Source organism: Leptinotarsa decemlineata, unplaced genomic scaffold, assembly GCF_025532065.1.
Source record: "Leptinotarsa decemlineata unplaced genomic scaffold, Ldec_3_MD MMD2_tig00000026_RagTag_RagTag, whole genome shotgun sequence".
In the NCBI taxonomy this organism is placed as follows: Eukaryota; Metazoa; Arthropoda; class Insecta; order Coleoptera; family Chrysomelidae; genus Leptinotarsa; species Leptinotarsa decemlineata.
The window spans coordinates 4,995,148-5,014,854 of record NW_027412539.1 but is presented as its reverse complement, the minus strand read 5'-3'; the positions used below and the strand labels follow the sequence as shown (position 1 = coordinate 5,014,854).

At 35.1% G+C, this 19,707-nt stretch overlaps 1 protein-coding gene across 3 annotated transcripts in view; it reads left to right on the top strand.

The window, feature by feature from the left end:
* The window catches only part of LOC111507021 (neurotrimin), a 404,616-nt gene that overhangs the window by 135,734 nt on the left and 249,175 nt on the right, over positions 1-19,707 (top strand). The gene's annotated exons all lie outside the window — the stretch shown is intronic.

Below are 19,707 nucleotides of genomic sequence, written 5' to 3'. Positions count from 1 at the left end.
TTCCTCAAGTGTCGTCGTGACCGAAATCAAGGTAAGGAAATCACAGATACGTTAAATTCTCTCTTTTTGATATCATTATTATTGTTAGTTAATTCTCATTCCTTAGCACCACTGAACAGAACGAACTACTCGATAATTTTCAAAAACCTATTAAAACAGTCCACTAAGTTACCCAATATATAACAACTATATTAACTGGATGTGCGAAAGGGGAAACTGTATTTTATACCACGAATCACATTAATACTTAATGATATCCCGTTCGAAATTGAACGATTACAGTTTCCCCTAAAAGTCTGCTTTGCCATGACAATAAACTAGTCTCAGGGGCGAACTCTCAAATTTGCGGGTATTGACTTGAGAGAACATTGCTTCTCTCATGGACAATTTTATGATGCTTGCTCACGAGTAAGTTTACCCAATAGCTTGATAGTTTTAGTGCCTAATGACAGATTAGTTGAGAATATTGTGTACAAATAAGTTTTGTAGGCCCTATTTTTTCACACACGCTAAACAAAAGTAAAGCTGCAGAAACTATACTTAATTAAGATCAATACTTCTTCACGCAAGCGAAGCTGCAAGCAAAAGCTAGTACAACATAAATCCAACGTGTTACTGCCTCATTTGGACGTCCACTGCGTTCTGCATCATTGATGTCTCTACGACCACGTTTGAAGTCAGCAAATCATCGTTTAGTTTTTGACGAAGGCTTCACAACACTATTCAAGCTATTGAACGGTATTTTTTTCAAGAAGCAGTGTAAAATTCAAACACGAAATTGTTTATGATCCATTATTTCGTAAATAAGACAAGTAGTCCCATTCTAGCACAATAATGCACCAACTCATATGTAGAATATCATGAAATTTCAACAGCTTCCTTTTAAAGGTAAGTATTAACTGCTGCAAATAAGAATAGCGCCACCTATGTGTTGAACCCGATATTTTTCAGCCCATGTAGTGGTTGCCTTGCAGTGAATGACAAGTCAAGACTTGACTTTGCAGCTGACTGCTTTGGGGAGCTTTGTAATTCTTCGGGGAGTCTCGTTCATCTTTGATATTAGCAGATTGAGTTCTCTGCCAACCTCATGATGGTGTGTATCTTTTTCATCAATATACTTTGATTCACTGGTCATAACAAGAGCATCTGATGCTTGAACTTCTAGAAAACAAATATGTTTTGAACTTGACCTTACGTTGTAGTGAAGCATTATTTTTTCAATCAAACTCACCATTCGACTGTATGCGCAAAGCACCTGAATGTGTTCATGAAATTTTAGATATGTCAATAACTCTTGGTAAGCTCAGTTCGTATAATATAGAATGTATTAGTCTTTTCAGTTGAAGTTGTTTCGCAAAATCTTAAAAAGTCCTCCGTTCAGCCCAACAGGCTATTCACACAACACTGGATAACAATGTATAATCAAATACGTTGCAACGGTTTCTTTGTTTTTGTTCTCGCACAAACGGAGTTCCAGAAGGACGACAAACATTTAAGTTCGAAATAACTTCAGCGAGTTTATCCAAACATATTTGTTTCCAAAAGCAATTGTCACAGTCCCGCAATAAAAAAGAACCATAAAACAATTCAATTCGCTGAACTGTTTTGATGTTTTCCGCCTCACCTCTGGTCATTCTTTTTTGCTTTCAGTGCAACAGAATAACTTTGAATTCCGTGAAAATAAATCTGCTTTTACAGCGGTAATGTATTAAGTGTTTTTTACTGCAGCAGACAGTTCCTTTCTCCTTCTGGTTTTTAATGACCTGTTTTCCATTTACTGTGGAAATAATCCAGATAACATTAAAGTTGCTCTGTTTTTTCGCGCAATAACTGTGAAATAGTTGAATAACGACGTCGTAATTTTTTCTATGTATTCCAATGAACGTGCTAGGACATCTGATACGCTTTATAAATGTTTCGATTTCCATTTGCCTGAAACAACTACCAAACACTTGCGTTATGCTGCACATGGAATATTTTCAACTAGTCCTCCTTTACGGAGGAGGGCAGTTTTGAAAATTCTTTGGAGAAAATGCCCTCATCTTCTGCAAAAATTCAATATTTTGCGGATTTGGCTTTCAAATGAAACCATTCATCCATAGACAATAGAGTAGAGTAGAGTAGAGTACTTTATTAGACCATTTTACATACAGTTGTACATTTATGGTCACAAATACAGAAATCCTTGATCAGAGATAAAATTCATCTACTATGAAATATAAGTGAAGGATATAAGTATAAATGAGATCATGAATATAAAATCTTTGAAATATGTTGCTAAAATGAAAATGTAGGTATGTTAATTTAAAGATGCCTTCCATTAGTTGAAGATCCCGCTATTTCAAAATATTCCTCTGTATTATAGAAACATTGTAAAATAATCCGTTGTAGGCTCTTTTCAGCGTCATCAAGGTGACTACATCGTTCAGTCGCCTCAAAACGAACAAAACAGAATGTTTGCTGAACATAGATTTGATATGATCAGACCAGCTCAATCTATGATCAATAGTGAATCCTAAAAACTTAACACTTTCAGATTGGGGAATATTGCGATTGGAAAATATGATTATATTTCGAGTTTTATCTTTATTCAAGGTAAATTTGTTAGCAGAAAACCAATTGTGAGCTAATGTTTTGCTATCTTCATCATCAGTTGTTGTTTGTTATTTCATGTGACTGCATAGGTCATTGATGTAGATCAAGATCAATAATAGACCTAAAACAGATCCCTGAGGAATACAATGCTTCATTTCTTTAAGGTCTGACTTTACGTTGTTCACTTCAACAAATTGGCAACGATTTGTTAGATAAGATCGGACGAGCTTGAGAGCTGTGCCCCGGACACCATGATAGCTCATTTTGTCAATCAAAATGCAATGCGATACACAATCAAATGCCTCAGTCAGGTCACATAATATTAAAGGAGAGTGATTTCCCTGATCAAGTCCTTCAACTATGTTCGACACTAGTTTGAAAGCCACTTGGGTAGTTGATCTATTTCTTCAAAAATCATACCGTACATTGTTGAAGTAAAACCGTTTTTCAAAATAGGAATGAAAATGATTTTTCAAAATTATCTCAATTACTTTCCCAAATTTAAATATTATGCTAATTGGGCGACAATTATCCGGTGAATATCTAGAACCTTTTTTGAATAAGGGTATTACTCTTGAAATTTTAAAAACGTCTGGAAATATTTCAGTTGAAGAGATTTCGTTTATTGTTAATGCTAGTGGAGCTGCGATTATATTAGCCACGGATTTAATCATTTGGCTTTTTAGGCCGTGTGTATCGCAACAGTTGATGTTTTTTAAGAGATTATATCGTATCTACTACTTCTTGAGGACAGACAGAGTCCAGAAAAAAAGATACGCATGCGAGGAAAAGTTTTTGTAGTTACTTATTTCATATCGGGAAGAGCTTAAATAGTATTATCAGTTATACTGCAGAAAAAGTAATTCAAGCATTGCGTTGATAGCTCTACTGGTTTAACTGCATTAATAGGGTTCTTCTCACTGTTTATTATATTCCAGCAAGCTCTGGAAATATTAGGGAAACTCAATATGAATTTTTCATTTACTTTTTATTTTCGTTTTTTTTTTTCAACAGGACCTTATAATCTTTCTACATAGCCCTGAATGCATTCGAATACTATAGATTTCGTGACATATCTGCTGCAACTTTTGCTGCCTTAAGATTATTTCTCATGTCCTTGTTAGGAATCACACGTTAAAAGGTAAGACCTCGTTAGTCCTTAGCTCGCACAAGTTCCTCAACTTCTGAGAGTTGTCGTTCGTATGGGGGCGACAGCTGATTAACGGAAAAACAGATATTAAACAGACAGACAAATATCATCGAACCATGGTAGTTTCAGTTTGATTGAATTTTCAAAAATATTTATAAGGTTTTCTCAGAACCGTGTCTCACTAAGTTGGTCGATATCCAGATAAATAAAATTTACCCCGAATAGATGATTTCTGAAATCTGTTAGTCCTTTATTTGTAACACAAAAGGTGTCAGTTCTCTCTGTACGAATTTCTGGAAACCCGTTGGTGATTGCAAATTGCCCTTTGTGATCGGATAGACAGGGGTCAAGAACACCAGTGTCATATGAATTTTCAGGTAGATTGATAATTATATTATCTATGCATGTGGATGATTGTGTGATTGTGCAGTGACTCGTGTGAAGCTAATGATAGTTATTTTAAGACCAAGATGGAAATATGAAATTGTGTTAGACAAGAAATCTATATTGAAACCTCCCAGTAATGATATTTTCATTTTGCTTTTCAGTAACTTTGATAGAAGAGCATCTAGGTTTGATAAAAAGACGTTGACTTTCCCTGTATATGATCTGTATACACAAATAACTAGCTTTCGATTGATTCAATAAAAATGCCACAGAATTCAGGGTCGAGTTCAACACTGTAAGAATCCCAGTCTGATATTTTTGAATTCAAATTATTTCTACAATAGATGGCAACTCCACCATGTTTCATATTTTTTCTGCAGAAGTAAGCAGCTAAAAAGTGAGTAGGTAAATTTTCATTTTTTTTTTCTGTAAGCCAATGTTCCGACAGATAAACAATATCATGATTAGAGTCATCTAAAAATACACGTAACTCATTGGACTTTATTGGAGAGACACTGTATATTTATGTGAAATACACATGTGATGGTGCAGTCCTCTTCACAAAAAAACGCGACACCAGTGCCCCGCTAGGCCAAACTTCAGGTCTCCATGCTTTCTTCAAGTTTTTCTGATTGATTGTAATTTTCATTGATGAATAGAGTTCAGGGAACTTGGATGGGTGATTTTCGCACACTACCTCGGGAAAGTGTTTTCCCAGTGTTTTCTTCAGAATATCAGGTTCAGTGTCGGGTTTCAGCCGAGTTACGTGGAGAGAGGTAACTTTAGGCACAGTACTGATGCCAGGTATACTGATTTTTGCGAGAAACTTGTTGCCATTTTTCAACTCCAAGTTCCAAGTTTAGCACATCGCGCACTAAATAAGCCGCTTGAGCCGTCATGATTGCTGCATTAACTTCCTCTTTTGTTATAATTTTACGACATTCCTGGTTATCTTCTTTATTTGAGTCCTCAATCACTGAACTATAAGATTTCGTATCTGGTTTTTGAGATGATGACTCAGGACTGTGTACAGCTGGTGTTTTTGGGATCGACATTATATTTTTCACCGCTTTATGGTTTTTTCCATTGATAACATGTGTGCTGATACTGTTATTCTCTAAAATAATAAGTTTTTCTTATAGAAAATTCACTTTATCTTTCAAACGGCTGCGATTTTCTTTCAGAATGTTACATTCGGATTCAAGTTTTTTCACTAATTGATGTAAAAGTTTATTTTCAATCTCATATGGACTTACTTCTTGATACCAAGAATGTGTATGTGATTCATTGTTTTCAATTTCATGCCGTCAAGATGCACTTTCCACTTGGACTACCTGTACTAAGCACTTTGGATGAAAGGTTGCTTTACATGTATGACACTTAACTGAGGTTGTCACTTTTTTGCATTATTCACATTCGCTTTTCAGCTCCGTAGTTAAAGACGATCCCCCCGCGCCCGCCATGATGTTACAATATCCTTTACTATTCAATTATCCACTATTCTTGCAGTTTTGGGTAGATATTCTTTCACGATTTGAGAAATAAATGAAGCAAAATCGGTAAAAAATCAGTTGAAGTGCATTAAAAGGCGAACTGAAAAGTTCATTCCGGAAAAATACTGCATATTTCATCTGCAAATAGGAAAAATGCAACTCATCAATTCCAACAACTGGCTTTCCCAAAATGGCTAACAATTTCACCTGCAAATGAAAAAAATATTTGGAAATATCAAATTGCAACAACTGGCTTTTTCAAAACGGCTAACAATTCGTGAATAAATCCTTTTGTAAAATCACCTCAGATATATTTTCTTTTACAGACGTTAAAAGACGTCATGCAGCCCGCGACACATGTTTTCAAGTGCATATCAATCAGGAAATAGTTTTGAATATAAATAGTTTAGATAATAGAATTCTTTGTCAAAATATATAAACAATATTTGGTATAATTTATTTAAAATGATTTACGTGCAAAGTAATCACTGCTATTTAACTACTAATGTTCAACTTATAACTGCGAAAAACACTTATTACTCTATCCGTACACATATAATAACAATTATTGAAAGAAATAGAATAAAAATACTTACTTTTGACTGATAAAAAGAAATGTAGGCCTCTGCTAACGTTAATACCGCACGATGGCTGACGTAATACTGTAAAACACTTTCAGACTCACATACCGTTTGTTCCTCCCTTTGCACCCTCCTTGGTATTCCTTATAGTTTCGCTAAAATGACGACTGTTACAACCGTAACCTGGCACAACCGTACCCAGTCTACCCTACCCCTTATTGATCGTAAAGCCATATGACAAAAATTCCTGATGCACCATCCCACGGTAATCCAAGGAATCAGTCAGCAAAACCTCAACATTAAATCGAACTTGGCGTGCTTTCTTGGGTCTTGTCCCTCCTGGGATTTTCCATTGGTATGCTTGGATTTTGGTTTTGATCTCATAACCCATGGATGATCACCAGTTATGATCCTTTTGAGCAAATCTGGATCGCCGTTAACTTCATTCAACATTTCCAGAGCGATGGTCATGCGACGTTTTTTTATTTGACAAAATTGAGCAATTTAGGAACGAACTTCGCCGCCGCACAATTCATGTCCAAAACTCACGAAAAAATTGCATGGCATGAGCCATCCGATATGCCGACCAATTTTCTTCTCTTTTTCAACATTTCCATCAGTAGTTGATGTGCTGGAGCGTCTAGGGCGAGCGTCGTCATTCACATCTTTCATCTTTTTATGAAACGCTTGCACCAGCTGTCAACATTTTTCTCATTTTATGAGGTTTTCAACAATTTTTGTCACTCCATCACTTCGCCAGTCGATTTTCGAATATGTTCCGCTATTCCTGATCTTTTCATCTACTATCTCTTCATATATTCACGATGTTAGTTTTTTCTTACTTTTTTTTTTCTCCACACTAAAATATAACTTTCATTAATTCTTCTCAATTCATTTTTTAGATTAGATCAATTACCCAAGAAACAGCCAAAACTATTGTCTCCCCTATAAGAAATGTTTTCAGAAGAATATCAATTACCTGCATTCCATTAAATGTCAGTAAAACAAAAAAATTTTTTTAGACCAACGTCATTGTTTCAATTAACTGCCATCAATCATAGCATGCTTTTGAATGATATTTTTGAAATACTTCCGGATGTAAAATGATAAAATCACAAGCCAGATACATTATCCAATGAAGAATACAAGAAATTATCTACAAGAACAATTCGTTCAGGCCAGTCTCAAGTTACCTACACTCTAGATTCATGGACTTGCTCCTACCAGAAAACAACTACTCTCCTGGCCAATACCAAGAAAGCCTTGGATATATCAGTGCAGGATTATTCAGTGAAGTTATTCCTGCATATGCTGTTGGCAATGCAACTGCCGGAATGGATTTTCAATAATTGGAACTAATTCGCAGACCGGTTTCGAGCTATTTGGCCACTTGTCAGTGCAAGGTAGTGTCTATTATCAACATGAAATCGAAGATTACCCGTAACTGAAAATCGAACCCCTTTCAGTGTTTCATTCTTCGAACTAGACTGAAGCGAACGACAAACAACATATTTGTCAACACCCCATCTGCTCGTGAACGGAGTAACCACTGCATATCCGATAGGTGTCAGTCCATTTACCTACAGTGTAGGTGAGTTGAGACTGGTCTAAACGAATTGTTCTTGTAGTCGACTTGATTTACAGTCAGTCTTCAGGTATACCCACTTACTTTACTTTATGTGAAATAAAACATTAAACTAACTCCAAATGAAGTAAAAGAATTGTAAACAAATGAAGTAAAAGAATTGTAAACAATTGTAAATAATTGTTTTACTTCTTTGGGAAAGAAAGTTTTTGGCTTTCTACTACTCCATCTGATACAAAAAAAATGGATGAGAGACTCTTCCAAAGTAAGGAAGGAAGTAATCAATTTGGAACTCTATACTATTTTACTTCATTATGGAAATATTCGGTGGTTTGAATCGCAAATCCTCCACTTTCTATACCCCACCACAAACCTTTCATATTTTATTTCGCGCTTGTTTTGTATTTTCATTCATTTCTCTACAACATATTTGTTGTGCCCTTGACAACTCCATACTCATTTTGCTCTTCTTCTAACTGTTTCCACAACGTGTTCAACTCTTTTCCTATCTGCGTTCTCGATAGCCCTTTTCTATTTTTATTTCTGATTCAACAGTTCATCTCCTTTCGCTAATAATTTTTCATTTTTCAATTCATAACAACTAGCCGCTATAGAATTCCAGTTGTTGATTGAATTTCATCCGGATTTTTAACTGAACCTTCGTTTCGTCGTGAAGAGACCAAGCAAAAACGTGAAATGATGGTGGAATGCCCTTTTCTCTCACCAGAATAAAAATAATGTCTTTAACGCGCATTTCTCCAATCAAGTAAGCATCATCAGGAGATGATTGAAGTTTTATTAATTCGTCTCCTGATAATGCTTACTTGGTTAGTGAAACGCGCTTCGAAAGACCGTATTTATGTTATGATCGTGTCGGAATTTACGATTCACATTATCATTGCACTTTACTAACTTGAAAATATATGGTATTCAACTTGTGAAAGGTGGAAAATGGTAGTATTGATCAATACTAAATGCATTTTTATTAATGTTTGTTAAACCGGATTTATGATGGAATATGAAATGTTGCAAAATTAATTTATTAAAAAGACTCAAAAACATCTATCCAACTGATTCACAGATATAAATCACGAAACAAATGATAAAAAGTTCATTTCAATATAAAAATAACTACTTTGAACTAACCTTTCTATTTGGTGGAATTTTCTTTGGTTGGTCGATACGTCAAGAACATGTACATTCATGACCAATAATATAACCTCAGTAACTTCAGAATCACATGCTAATGAACTGAGAGTTGACAAAATCGTTCAGCCAAGAAAAAGTTCAGAAATTGTTTTGAATATTTCACCATTCAGCAAATATTTTGTAACATGCCTAGATCTCAGTTAAAAAGGGTGTTACATTCTTGAAGCTGGAATTTGAACGTCGGAACTCATCGGAAAGGGATGTTGGGTAAAAAAGTTTTCAACTGACAGTTGTATAATATATTTCCTTCGACAATAAAGACGGAGATGGAGGTGATCACTACAATTACGTGGCCCAGAAGTATACTTTTGGTTTACAGTAATAAGTAGGTAACCTTAATTGGTCGCCGCAAACCTATGAATTGATTACGATTTTTCTTTGACTGTGACAGATTCAGTTTGCTTGCTGGGTTCTATGTCTGGTACGAATTTATGAAAACATATCTTACTCGTCATGAAGTGTACGAATAGCCAAGCAATACGATATAAGGTTATTCGTAAGCGGTTCAGCAAAACAGTAGCACTAATTTCCAAAGATGGCCTGGTCCTGAAGTGGTATGAATGTCACCCTTTCAATAATGTTGACATCCCAGGATGATTTCTGTTGAAGGCTACCGAACGCAGAAAAAGGAAGATTGAAGATGGAAATAAAAAGACCTGGGAGGAGTAATCGGTCCATTTAGCATGCCCTTTTGTTTATACTCGAAAAAAGGAACCTCACCGTAGATGATGTATGGTCTTATTAAATTAGATTGTGAATACCGAGGTATATTACAAATATCCCCAAAAAAGTGGGTATGTTACACCTTCAGATAACAATAAATAATATTCACTCGTGTTCTCTATTCTGGTTCCTGGATTCCACAAATATGTTGAGCTGAAACACTTGCTCAGAAAAAGATAACCAAAACTTCTCTTGATAGGAATAAAGAGTGAACCTTTTTTTCCTTGAAGATTAAAATTTTTCTCTAGGATCGAGCTTATCCGATTACCCTAAAATCAAGTAATTTGACAACAAGAAATGATCAACTGAAGAAATGGATATTTATTCAGGGTGATTGCTATGAATTTATTGTACAGAGTAATTGTACTTATTTATTGGTATATATTTTGTGTGATATTTGAATGAATATACTGAAATATTGAACGTGTGTTGGTGTTTTATTTTTGAATGATACATAAAACCGTAACAATGTCTTGCTAAACATTGTACGATTCAGAGTGTTATTGATATTGATAATTCACTTGAAACAAAAATTCATTTATAATCAGAAGACCGCGATAGAGACATTTCGGTGACTATAATTTCAAGTTTAGGTCGATGATGACTATCAAATTTTCCACTGTAGTCAGGAAACTTCTTTGACTCGTTTATAATTTGACCTTGCCCATAAATATTTTTGAAAACTCTGAAAAACCACTATATGAGGAAGATTCTGAATGAGTGATTTCAAAATAATTGATGGGGTTTGCAAGTAAAGAAAATAGTTCTTCTTGATTCAAGTTGAATGTTCTTGATTGGACTAGAATTTATTCGTTTTTGAGAGAAATTAAACAACGTGACATGTTTGAAATGTGAACGGCAATACAAGAGAGGAAACTTTGGAAGAACATAAAAAACCGACGTGTTCAATTTGCAAGAAAAGAAGAAAATGTACAAAGTCTCTATCGTTCCATAAGTTTCACATTATTTTAAATAATTCATTTTAAAAGAGTTTATCTAACATAAACATCTAGAGGCAAGTTAAATATTGCCATCGAATTTCCTCTAGATGGATTAGATATGAACAATTGTGCAGGAGACAATGTAACTCCTTGTCGTTATAATCTATATGCACTTTCGAATCACAGTGGGTCTACCTACAGCGGACATTACACAGCATTCTGCAGACATCCATATACTGGCACGTGGCACGAATACACGATTCACACGTGTCACCAATTCCACCGAAATCACTTGTGAGTGGAGTTGCATACATATGAAAAGGAGGAAACGAGTTCGGACCTTTGAGCATGTTCAAAAAGTTATTTTTGAATTGTTGATTTTAATGTTATAATGAATTTTATGCTATTATAGTATGTTTAAAAATAATATCAATAGGGCGACATTTCTTCAATCTTTGTGAATTTCTATTCCAACTATTCGTAATTGTCTTTGAAAATCGTTTGGATGAAACATTTTATTAAAAAATAAATCTCGAGGTAAAGCCATTCAGTAGGTCTGCGGGCTCACAACATATCTGCAAAAAAAGTTGGTAAAATGGTAGAAAATCCGCAATATGTTGCCGAAGTGAATAATTTTTCAAGCACACAATGAATGGTAGAATGATGAAAGAGTTCAAATAATTTCGGTTTTGGAATTTCGATTATTTTACTCGATTATTAATATTCCCATATGAGAATGCACCTATCAGTTCAACTCAATTTTTCTCGAAAACTACTGGTTTTTTCATAGTGAATGTTTATTTGTTTTTACGTAAAATTGATCAAGGAATTCAAAAAAAAGACGGTTGTGGATATAAAGTCAGTGGCGTAAAAAATAAGGGGGGGAATATAAGCTATTACCCCGCTGGAACGCCACTGGCTACTGATACTGAAGCAAACATACCACTGAAGGAAGCACATTCTAGCTCGTAATCGATTTGCTGAGTTTCATTAATTTATTCCTTTTAGTCCGGGAGCTACGACGAAAAGGGTCTTTTTATTTTGCAACTTCAACGCCCTGTATTTCTGAAACGGCTCATTTCCGGACACACATGTCCTACCTCATTTTTCATCATTTTGCAAGAGGAATGGCGTGGTATAAGTTTGTCCGTCGAATTCTGAAACACCCTGTATATATATATGACTGATTTTGCATTCTTCTCTTTCATCATCGATATTTTCTAATGGATTTATTCCTCACCATTTTGACAAAAATATAAATAAATAAAAAATATCCCATTTTGTCGATGACACGCTTTTCTTCCATCTTCGAGCAGAAAACGACAACTACATTTCGAATTCACATGAATGTTCCGGACATTAAGTTCCAGCTGTCCCTTCAGTATCCCAACAGTGGAAACCACGGAACGGAAAGTGGTTTGTGGTGACTACAGACTTGAACTCTTGTGGCAATTAATATTACTCGAAAAGCGGAAAACTTCCACAATGACTCCGTTGAAAAATTCATACATGAATATTTCTCTTCCTCAGGTTTGAAACAATAAATGAATAGGATATGGAGTGATATCCGGAATAAATTGACTCTTTTTTGAGTTTTCCCTCGGAAGATGTCTCTTAACTGAAATTCAGACGAAAGTGTTATTCATAAGGTACCTAATATATGGAATTGGGACTATTGAATAATTTCTAGACGATTTTCTTTTCACTTTCATCATTCTTCAGAAATCACAGTATAAAAATCGTAGATCCACATGAGAGGCAATGAGTAAGGATTTTTCACAAAAAATATTTATTTATTCATCAATTTCTATTTTGTTTCCTTTGAAGTAGTCCTGCTCAGATACAGATACAATTGTGCCAACGTTTTTTTCCAATCCGCGAGGCAGTTCTGATATGCACTTTTTTGCATGTCCTTGAGCTAGCGATTCAGTTTTTATCTTTTACCTCCTTAATCGTCGCAAAATGGCGTCTTTTCATGGATCTCTTCAATCTTGGGAAAAGGAAAAAGTCACAGAGGGCCAAATCTGGTGAATAGGGTGGCTGGGGAATAATCACGCTGTTGTTTTATTAAAAAAATAAGAACAAGCAATGTCGAGTGAGAAGGTGCAATACAGGCTGATTCACGGTGGATGGCACATTAGACGTTTCTGGAACACCCTGTATATTATTGAAAATTCGGAAAGATGCTGAAATTTGCTTTCTTTCTATGTATATCATACCTATACCTAACTAGTCAAGTTTCGGACTTATGAACATTCATTTGTGAAAATGTCCCTTCAGAATGGTATTTCCATTCGGTATTTGGTAAGCAGGCCATGATTACTATTTGACAGTAGCGTTGTGACATTCTCCTAATAATATCGACATTTTTGTCACTTCAGAAGTTGCAAATACCTTCAAAACGATGGAACTAAACTATTCAAACGAAGTTCTTATGAATTTGTTTATTATTTTTGGACAGTGTGACAAAATTATCAGCAGAACATGTAGAAAGTTCAATGAAATTTATCCGAATCTACCGCCAATTAACCTCAAGAAATTTATACTCCAATTTTTATCTGTTTGAAAGAAATAATTTATAAAAATTTCAATTCAGTTTTCGAAATAAACATTTTTTAAATATATTTCTGTTTGAAATCTGTTTTTCCGTTAACCAGCTGTCGCACCCCTACGAACGACAACCCTTAGAAGTCGAAACTTGTGTTACAATAACTGAACTATGATAATTGTTGAGACATCCAAAATGATTCTAAATAATTAGAAGTGATAAACGAAGTTCAAATTTCACATGAAATATATTCAATGTTGATATCACTTCACAATTGTTTCAATCACTATATACATAAAATGAAACATAGTCGTTTCCTGGTTTTTGTCTAGGAGTGTGCCTATAACTAGCGCGCCGAAGACCGCGCTTTGCCCTATAGCACTTCATTAGCAGCGATCGCACTCATTTATAGTAATATTCAATATCAGCATTGCACCCGTGCGGAGTCGAGACGCATCGCTAGTTAACATATTGTATTGGGAGACGAGACTATAAGATCTGGAGTGAGCAGAAATGTCGAATATTTCAGCACGAGTTAGGTTAGGTCAAAAGTGAGTGGGCCAATTCGTCCCTCCACCACAACCCGTAAGGGTTTATTGTGGCTCACACCCATTCAAACTCGGACAAATAAACACACTTTCTTGATGAAGCCGATTAGTTCATATTGTGAATGATCTTTCAGATCAGATGTTAGAAGTTTGGTTCTACCAAACTCTGAAAACCTGATTAGAGTAGTTGTTTACAGCTGATTCTCGGCCTCCCCCCACCACTATGACGTATTAATTGCTTTTTTTATTGGTTGTTGTTTGGTGAAGTTTTTTTGTTGTGCAGTGAAGTCAAGGCGTTGTGACCTTGAAGTGTCTGGTGCATGGATCGTTCAGATTTTTTTTTCATATGAGATTTTGTGTGTTTATGTGTGTGTGTGTGTGTGTGTGTGTAGGAGAATGCACGGTACAGGGTTTCATCATGTGCTTGTTTGTCTATGTACAAACATACGTCTGCATACTTCGAAGATCCTCCAAGTAATAAATGCTCCATCGGTGTTAGGGCACCAAGTTAGTAGTGGAGTGACGTCACAGCAATAACCGTTCAACGGCTAGAGAGCGACATGTTCACTCCACGACGTGTGGCAGAGTAATGCGTATTCATCGGTTTGCCCTCACCTCTCCCGAAGCGATGAAGGTTCGCTCTAGCCCCGCTATCGATGGTGACACAACGGCAGCCGAGGACCGTTTGCCTAGCGTCTACCCTCTCCGAGACCGCAACGACCACTGCTTGCTCGTATATCGACATCTGTTATCGCATTCAGTTGGGAGGTAATCTTGGCGCATGTAGTTGAGAAGTGGGGTTGGCTATGACGTCTTGACGGGTCCTATCAGAGTGTATTTAAGAAGCGTACGAGTGTTGGCTATGTCAGTTTACATCAAGTGAGTTAGTGAGAACTATTATATAAAATGTATTCCTGTGACTGTGGTAAATCTTTCACTCGTAGTGATAATCTTCGTCGGCATCAGCTCCAGAGTTGCCAAGGAGGGCCTGCAGTGAAACGGGTGAGAGTGGATAATGCAACACCTATGTATACGTGCAATTGTTGTAATGTGACAATTCCTATGAGCCAAGTGAATTCTCACCGAAGAACCATGAGTCATAAAAATAATGCATGTGTTCAATTGTCTGACGGTGTTCAAATTATAACGAATGCATTCAATTGCCGCATTGCTACATACAGGGTGGAGAGTTCGATTGTAACCAGTGACTACATGTCATTTTTCAATAAGATTAGGCAGAAGGTCATTGAATTACTGGAATCAGCCATCAGGATCCATAAAAGCATCAAGGTGAATATGGAAGTTTTTGGGAATTATATTCTTCAGACTGATGATTCGAGGGACACGAAGTCATTTAATTCCCAAAATAAAATAGTGGACCAATCTTCAAATTTGAATGCTGTTTTTGATGGATTCCGTGATGTAATTGTGGCTCAAACGACTGAGTTCCAGGATCGTGACTCAGGTATTTATTTTTTTAAAATTTCAATAAGATTGAATAGTAATATTTTTTTTTTATAATTCAGGTTGGACTTGTGAAAAAATATTGTTTCTCGAGGTCAACATTAATAAATACAGTCCACTGGAAGGACGTTCATATGTGAAGCTGCCTCAATGTATTCAATGGAAGAAAGCTGTTGTGAATGTTCGTAATGAAGATCAATATTGTTTTGCTTGGGCTATAACATCAGCATTATATCCTGCAGATAGTCGAGTGTCCGAACTTACGTCATATCCACATTTTTCCACTGTTTTAGATGTCACAGGTATGGATTTTCCGGTTAAAGTTAATAATAAGAGTATCGAAATATTCGAAGATAGGAATGATATTTCAATTAATGTTTACGGTTTAGAGAGTACATTTGAGAAGGGTAAAATGAAGTATGAAGTGATTGGTCCATTGCGATACTCACAGAGAAGACTCCGGAGACATGTCAATTTGTTGTTTATAACTGATGACTCCGGTAATGGTCACTATTGTTGGATCAAAGATCTTTCAAGATTAGTTTCTAATCAACTATCAGCTCATAGACAGAAAAAATATTTTTGTGACGGATGTTTGATATATTTTTCTGATGAGAGATTGCTTTTACGTCATAATATGTATGATTGTAATCACATTAGTACCACAACACCAACTACTAATTTAAAGATCAATAAATATGGTAGAATGGTTGCGGAAAATAAACTAATGTTTGAAAACTTTGAGAGGCAAATGAGGGTGCCATTTGTAGTGTATGCTGATTTTGAATCAGTGCTTAAACCGATTCATGTGAATGAGCCAAATCCTGGAAGTTCATACACGATTAAAACATTCAAACATGCCCCATATTCATTTGCTTATTTGATAAAGTGTTCATATAATGATGATTTGACAAAATTTGTTACATATAGGGGTGTAGATGCAGCTCAGAAATTTGTGAGTAGCATTGAAGATGATTTGAAAGAGATACATGAAAATCATCTCAGAAACCCTAAACCAATGGATACACAAACTGTCGAAGAAGAAGAACAGTTTGTTGCAGCCAGAACTTGTGGTATATGTAATAAAGCATTTACTGATGGTGACGTCAAAGTAAGAGATCATTGTCATGTCACAGGAAAGAAAAGATCACATGCCGCTCACTCGAAATGTAATTTAAATTTCAAAATACCAAACTTCATACCTATCATTTTTCATAATTTAAGTGGTTATGATTGTCATTTATTCATAAAAGAATTGTATAGGAATAAAGAGAAAGTTGATGTTATCCCGCAAACTAAAGAGAAATATATATCTTTCACGAAGCATCTCTTTACACACAGCTATACCGATAAAGATGGTGTGGTTAGGAAGAATTATCTCAAAATGAGATTTATCGATAGTTATAAATTTATGACTAATTCGTTGGAGAAGTTGGGTGCAAACTTGACCTCCGATCAATGTTTGGAGATGCACAAACATTTCCCACAAATTGAGAAATTCAATTTGATGAGACAGAAAGGTGTATTTCCATATAGTTTTGTTGATGACATTGACAAATTGAATTATCCATTACTTCCGACAAAAAATCAGTTTTATGACACACTCAATTGTGAACATATATCGGAAACTGATTATGATAGGGCTAGAAATGTTTGGAATTTATTCGAGTGTCAGAATTTGGGGGAATACTCTGATTTGTATTTGAAGTCGGATGTATTGCTACTATGTGATATTTTTGAAAATTTCCGCACCACAAGTTTAGAGATATATAACTTAGATCCGGCACAATATTACACTGCACCTGGATTATCATGGGATGCCATGTTGAAGTTCACTAATGTTGAATTGGAATTACTAACTGACATTGATATGATTCACTTTTTTCAAAAAGGTATACGAGGTGGAATTAGTCAATGTAGCGAGAGGAAACATATAGCAAATAATAGATTTTTACCCAATTATAATCCCAATGAACCTTCCACATTCATTACATATTTAGATGCAACAAATCTATACGGTCACAGTATGTCACAACCTCTACCAACAAGTGAATTTACATGGTTGACACCAAATGAAATTCTTAATCTTGATGTGATGGATGTGAGTACTGATAGTCCGTATGGGTATGTATTTGAAGTGGACATTCATTATCCACAAGAGTTGCATGATAAACATTCTGACCTTCCATTTTTAGTCGAAAAAATAATACCACCTCGTACACAATCGAAAATTCCCAAATTAATTCCAAATTTGAATGATAAAAGAAAATATATTGTTCATTATAGGAATCTACAGCAAGCTGTCAAAAATGGATTGATTGTAATGAATACACATAGAGTATTGAAATTCAAACAATCATGCTGGATGAAACCCTATATAGATCTTAATACTGAAATGCGTAATAGGTCTAACAACAAATCTGTTAAAGATTTCTATAAACTAATGAATAATGCGGTGTATGGAAAGACAATGGAGAATGTAGATAATCGAATTGATGTTAGACTCGTTACACATTGGGAAAATATAAAGAAAAATATAGGTGCCAGCACTCTCATAGCCAAACCAAATTTCAAAAATTGTTCAATTTTCACTGATAATTTCGTTGCCATTCAATTGGGTAGAGTGAAGGTTCATTACGATAAACCATTATATTTGGGATTTTCCATATTAGAATTATCTAAAACAGTCATGTATGACTTTTTCTATGGATGCATCAAACAACACTTTGATGAAAATGTCTCTTTACTTTACACAGATACCGACTCGCTCATTCTTAAAGTAAACACAGAAAATTTTTATGAATTCATAAAAACTAACATAAGTAGATTTGATACATCCAATTACAGTATAGTTAACCAATTCAATATTCCAGTAACAAGTTCAGTCTTGGGTAACTTCAAAGATGAATTTCCAAATGATCCAATCATGAGTTTTTATGGTACAGGTGCTAAAGCATATTATGTGAAATCTGTTGATGGTGAATTTAAGAAAGCCAAAGGGGTTAAACGATCTGTAATAAAGAATGAATTGACATGCGAAGATTATCAAAAAATCGTCGAACAAGGTGGTATGATATTCAGAAAGATGAATTCATTTAGAAGCGTGTTACATAATATGTATACTGAATTGAAAAATAAAGTTGCATTATCATATCACGACGATAAACGATTTATCATTCCGAATACTACCCACACTCTTCCTTGGGGTCATAATGATATTGAATTTTATGAAAACGATCCAAATGAGAACATTCGTTGGATAAGTAATATTATTCAACAATCACAATCTCAGGAGACTCCATTGGATCAATTGATTAATTTATTATCTGCCGAAATCAATGATTGAAATATCATTCAATATCTTCAAAACCGGAAAATTCAATATTGATATTTATGTAGCCATTTATAATTAATAATATATGATAGAAGTAATGTGATATTAATGTATTATGTATGTATGTATATGTATTACTGTAATGAATATAAAATGATGAAAATTTAATTTGTATTATTTCTATTTCCCTAATCAATTACTGCAATATATAGTATAATGTAAATGACAGAAATATCAGTTTGAAGAGAATCATCGTAGAGTGCACAATGTCTAAAACAATCGATAAGTTTGGTAGAAAAAGAAAATGGGGTGGTAATGTCATTCGAGGTCCTCCTGGGAATGGTTTTAAATTAACAAAAGATGGTCATTATGACATGCAAAGGAAAATATTGAAAAATACAAGTGAACCAATTGACAAGAGTGATTGTGTAACTGTATCATATCTTGAGGGGGAAATTAATGGAGCAAAGGAAGTTATACTTCTAGCCCTACAAGCTGCAATACAATCCACAATAGGCAATATTGCTCGGGACGCCCGGCAAGCATTTGACGATAAAATTGCAGAGGCTCGGATAACTTTCACTCGTAAATTTGACAAACTCACAAGTGATGTAGACATAAAAATGTCTGACATAACAGCGTCTACAAATAAAAAATTTGATGCTATGTCAAACATAACAGGGACTACAATGAAAAAGTATGATGTACTGGAACAAAGAGTATTGGAGAAAAACCATAAAGAAGTTTTGGAGAGAAACTATAAAGTCAGGCCATCATCATCAGGTGGACTGGGATATCCAGGACTGAACATTAATCCAAATCATAGAATAATACAACCAAAACCAAAACCAACTGATGATGTATTAATGGAACCAACATGGTGAATGTATTCCCTCGTTAGGTTAGGTTAATAGTTACGTTAGGTTAGCTGCATAGTTACGTTAGGTTAGGTGTTAGGTTAGTATTCCCTCGTTAGGTTAGGTTAGGTTAATAGTTACTGTAGGTTAGGTTAGGTTAGGTTAGGTTAGGTTAGGTGTTCGGTTGCATAGCGGTAGGTTAGCGTACTAGGTTAGGTTACGTTAATACATACGATAGGTTAGGTGTTCGGTTGCATAGCGGTAGGTTAGCGTACTAGGTTAGGTTACGTTA